The following is a 5,624-nucleotide window of genomic DNA, read 5'->3' as shown; positions in this document are numbered from 1 at the left end:
TTTGCATAATGTACTGTGCACAGGATGGGATAATTATGGCAAGACAGATGAATATTCTACCATCCCTGAGCTTAAATTCTAATGAAGTTAGACAATGAATCATATTAAATTTGAAGCACACTTTGACAAAGGAAGAACAGAGTATATTAGAATAAGCAATAGTAAAGAAAAACACTATAATCTATGGGGTGAAAAAATATGGAACAGATACTATTTAAACTGAAATTAAGAAGATGAATAGATGTTGATAAAAAATGCTGGTACTGTTGACATTAGAAAATGATATGATATGAGAGGTTAAAAAATTGGAGTATGTTCCTGGGACAGGGATCCAATTCCTAAAGGAAATGACACCTATTCCAGTTATTATGCCTGCATACAAATTGCAACATTTAGTGGCATAGATAGCCATTTGCTACACTCAGATTTTGTAGATCAGAAAAGTATTTGGCTTACATGTGTGGCAATTGATGCTGGCTGGTGACTTTGTACTTCAGTTCCTCTCTATGTGGGAAACTATATTTTCTTTTTACATGGACTCTTTTGGGCTTCCTCACAGCATGGTGCTACCTTCTACAGATGAACATATTGACAGAGCTAGAGCTAGAGCTAGAGATGAGGAGAAAGAAAGAGACGTAGAGGAAAAAGTGATGGGGAGAGGGAGAGACAGAAAGACTGAGATGAGAGAGAGAGAGAGGGAAAGACATAAAGAGACAGAGAGCGAGATGTGGAAACTCTTTCTTTTTATGACTAAGCCTTAGAAGAAATATAGGATCATTTCTAACATACTCTACTGGTTACAGAAAGTGCAGGTTGTCACTCAGATGCAAATAGAGGTAACAGAAACTGTCCATCTCAACCACAGGAAAGCCAGTCATATATATAACAGTCTTCTTTGGAAAATGCAGTTTTCCATAGTCCACCTGAGTAGTTCAAAATGTTTAGAATTACTAAAGCATGGTGTGAAAGAGAGAGGGAATTCAGTGATTTACAAGATATGGGGAAACATAGTTTTATTTGAAGGAGTCTGGCAGGATGTTGATGGGTTTTCATGTAGGAAAATGACTTCAGCAGATTAGTGTGTTACAAAGATCTCTTCATGTGATTACTTTGTTAAAAGGGAGCAAGTCTAAATATGGAGAGTATTGCAGTTGCTTATTTGAAAAACTTGTGTAAGTTATGACAAAATCAGAACACTGAGAAATAAAACAGAACATACTTTTAGCACTTAAAATGGGAAGGGGGTGTGATTAATTAGTCATAAGGAGTTAGGCAGAAAAAAGAATCTAAATGGTCAACATATTTCTGGCTTAACCAACTTGGTGAATGGTGGTACCATATAAAGAAAGCAAAAGAGGAGTATATTTAAAGGAAAAATTGTGAGTCAGTGATGTACATCCTTGGTTTTAAGTAGAGATTTTGAGTAAGAAATGGAATACTTTGGAATTCATAAGACAAGATAAAACTGGAAATATAGATGTGAGGAATTTTCAATACACAGAGAGCAATTGAAATCATAGGTGCTTAAGAGATGGATTTATAGTAGTACATAAAACTGGAAGAAAACCAAGTCTGTGAATGGTCCTGTGACACACTGACATTTAAAGGCTAAGAGTGATAGCAAACATGTATTGGAATTGTTATTTACTATGTTCCAGTCAGTGTCTAATTGCTTTACAATTTTGGTCATGTGTGCTCTTACAGTAATCACATGAAGTAAGTGTTATTGTTATTTTTTAATGAATAAGAAACAGAATTGAGACAGGCTAAGAGATTGTACATGAATTCCAACTTGGATATTTAAGTCCAAAGCCTATGGTTTTCCTGACCACTGTGATTTGCTACTCAGAAAATTAATTTAATGAGAAGAGATGGGAAGAATGAATAACACAGGTGCCAGAGTGACAGAAAGAGACCCAGTACTGAACAGAGTCATCAACATGATAGAGAAAGAGCATTTCAAAAAAATAATAATGTGTTAATAGTTTCAAATATTTTTAAAGTCTTCAGGTGATTTGGTAAGTTTGGGGAAGATAAACTACAACTGAGAAAATAAAATCCAATTTAATTAAAATCACGAGATATTAATATTATTTTAGAGATACAAAGATATTTATCTTAAATTATTTGACCACATAGTTCATCCTCAAAATTGGAAGTAGCTATTTATTTCACACTATAAATCAAATATTTTCAAAAATATCATTTATTTAAAAGTTTAGATCAAAGAATAAATTCAAATGACTGAGGATATTGGGGTAACATCTTTCAGTATTTATTTGAGTTCATATATTATTTTGAACATTTTAGGGAGATTTGTTCCTTCTGCTAAGTTATGTTGACATGTTGGTTTAAATTAAAAAAAACACATTAAATTACTTGCCAAAGTACAAAACTGAAGAGATCCTGTCAGCATCTCTTCAGCCTCAGAACTTCACACTAGCAGTGGTTCCCACCTCCAGCTACTTCCATTACTCCTAAAACCAGCCTTCATGTACACTTTCTGAGGTGCACACGGTGGATGGGCCACACCTACTTCTCAAAACCTAAATTCTATCTGCATGTTTTTCTTCTTAAGATGTTCCAGATCTTTTCAATCACCATTTCTGAATCTTTTTTTATGGTAGTAAGCCTACATACAGGATGCCACTGCAACATTTTAGCATTTAGCATTTAGCATTTAGCATTCTGCTCATCTAACTGCAATGAAGAGGCCAGAGTTGGGTGCCATGCTGGCAAAGCTGCATGCCTAGTCACTTACACAGTATTCAAAATGTGTATTCATGGATGCAGACACTCTGATTCTGGCAAATATTGATGATCTTTTTGAGCGAGAAAATTTGTCCTGTATAAAACTTATTGCATATAGAAAACTGATGGACATCTTCAGACACTAAGACCAGGAAATAAAATGGGTTAATGCTATTTGTTGATACATTTATGGATCACTCAGCATAATTAAAGCATATGCATAAGGTAAAGCATAATTCTGCTTTACCTGAAAGCAGAATTATAGTCACTCTCTCTGGCAGCACAGGGCAATTCTAAAATACAGGTCTAGTGAAAGGTACATGTAACCAGCAAGCGAGCAAGGGACAGATGCCATGTCCTCTTCTGAAGGGAGTGACTGATTTGGAACCAGGGTCTGCAGATTTTAAAAACTGATATAGTCACTTTAACAGTTTAATAATGAGTTGCCTTTACTATGTATGTTGACAATCAGCAAAAGTGAGAATTTCTAAAATGTGCTAAAGAGAATTAAAAAGCACAACACTGTCCATATAACGGAATTGCCGCTTCACAACTTTTGCCCAGTTCTCACCTGTTGTCCTGTGAAAACCTCTCATCTAATGAGTTTTAGTGAAAGTCTCTGGAAGCCATAACAGACTTTTCTCAACCTAGCTCTAGGTACTAAGTATTAGGAACACGTGTCCACAGGAAATGGCAATGTTTCTACTGGAGGTAAGTGTCACGTGTCCTCTTGATGTCAAAGGAATCTTGTCCCATATAATCAGCCTGGCCCTATTCCCACCACTCCTTCTGTTCTTCCAAGGATACAAAAAGGTGTGCCATAGCTGGAATCTCCCCAAGGGACATATATGATATGCCTCCTGAGATATCTTCCACATTTACATATGAGCAGGTGTCTTTGACAAGGTCAAATTGTTGAAGCAGAGGTAAAACATTCATGGTAAAGATGCTCCACCACAGGATGAGAAATGCTGAATGAGTCACACTGGGATCATGGGACTCACTTTTGACATTTTTTTGTTTTGGGATCATAACTATAATTCTATGATTTGGCTCATTCTAGGAAATGCACAACTTTGGCACTTGCACCAAACACTTTAAATGCTGGGACGTAGGAGTATATAGAGATGTCGCTTGGGTTATAAATGAACAGCAGGTGTTTTCTGATGTCTGTTGTTGCCCAGATGCTTAAAAAATGTGTTCAGTAAGCCTTGTCCTCCACTGTCAAAACTACCTTGCTCAGAAGCAAGATGCAACAGTTGATTATATGTTTCAACCGAAGGCTGATAAGCAAAGATTCCGGAATTGAAGCAGTTAGGCCACCCTTGGTTGGGTGCTGCTGACAATTCTTCTTGCTCAAAAAGATCATCAATATTTGCTAAGATCAGAGTATCTGCATCCATGAATACACATTTTGAATACTGTGTAAGTGACTAGGCATGGAGCTCTGCCAGCATGGCACCCAACTCTGGCCTCTCCATTATGGTTAGATGAGCGGAATCCCTGCTGTCCAAGACATTTACCATGATTACTTCATTAAAGACTGTCTCTAAAACTTTTCTTATGGAGTTTGAGACTTACGGGGTGGCAAACACGACCAGTCTTCTGTGGTCCTGTGCTGTTTTAGAGGTGAGCCCCGGACTGGGGCAACCCTTTGGTGCAGGCATAGTTTGTGGTCAGTGGTACAAAGGCCTGATCTGTCATGGTACTGCCCAGGGGTGCGGGTGGCCGGGGCAGCTGCAAGTCGGTGGCTCAGAGAAGCCTGTGCCTGGAGGTAACAGGACCAGCGAGGGGGCGTGAATCTATTCCATCAACCCTAGGGGTGCTCACTGCTTCTTGCAGTAATTTCTTGGTCACTCCTATTTCCTTTCTCTTTGCTTTTTCTGTCTTCTGTGTAATCTGTTATTTCTACCACATGCTCGCTTTTTAACATCTAATGTTTCTGTGTTACTGACTGGACCCTAGTAGTAAATATTGAACAATGCTTGCTGATTTGTTTTTCTGTGGTCTCTTCAAGGATTCCCCACAGTCCAACAATAAAGACTTCATGTGTCATAAATGTTTCAGAAGTAATGTCTAGAAGGCTTAAAAATTTTTGGTCAAAATTAAAGAAGATATTTTGTTAAAATATCTAGACATATTATTGCCATGTATTATAAAAATGGTGATTTAACTTTTAATTTAAAATTAATGTATTTATTTCCTGGATATGCCTAAGTGGATCTTTAGTCATATATAGTTATTTCCTGATTGCTGCTTTAAAGAAGTTGCCCCTAATTGAATGAGTAAACTAAAATGACAGTAAATCCTATGGTAATCTTATCATATAAAGAAGCTAAATAGTCTATCACCATCTTACTAACTTCTAAGAAATTATTTTCTTGAAGATTTGTTGAAAGACTTTTAGCACTTTTCTAACAATTTAACATTATGCCATGTTGGAAACACTTTATAGAAAGGTAAACGTTTAAATATTAAAGTTACCTATATATATATATTCACAATTTGCTCAGTTTACTACTTGTGATAACCAAATTGTATGTGATTTTACTCCTTATAAATACAATAGTGTACCTTATTATTTAGGCCAATAAAGTCTCACATTGATTTTTTCTGACCACAAACATATCATTGACTAATATTCATGGGTGTGGTGGATCCTTTGGAAAAGAGAACTAACTAGAAAACATTTCTTGAATACAAGACACTTCTGAAGTAATGTACTGCAGAATTATTGAAAGAATCTTTGGAACTGGGAAGTTACATTGATACTGTTTTGATACTGATAGCATGTAAAATATATTAAATTCGCATTGACATTTTAAGAAAGAATAGAAACGATGAACTTCCTATTATCTGAACTGAAGTGCTTT

At 36.3% G+C, this 5,624-nt stretch overlaps 1 pseudogene; it reads right to left on the bottom strand.

Moving 5' to 3' along the window:
- Positions 1-3,404: 3,404 nt before the first annotated feature.
- On the bottom strand, positions 3,405-4,455 carry LOC105510782 (annotated as a pseudogene).
- Positions 4,456-5,624: the final 1,169 nt, after the last annotated feature.

This window comes from Colobus angolensis, unplaced genomic scaffold, assembly GCF_000951035.1.
Source record: "Colobus angolensis palliatus isolate OR3802 unplaced genomic scaffold, Cang.pa_1.0 Scaffold191, whole genome shotgun sequence".
Lineage (NCBI taxonomy): Eukaryota > Metazoa > Chordata > Mammalia > Primates > Cercopithecidae > Colobus > Colobus angolensis.
Note: the sequence above shows the minus strand (reverse complement) of the source record. Positions and strands in the feature narration are given on the sequence as shown.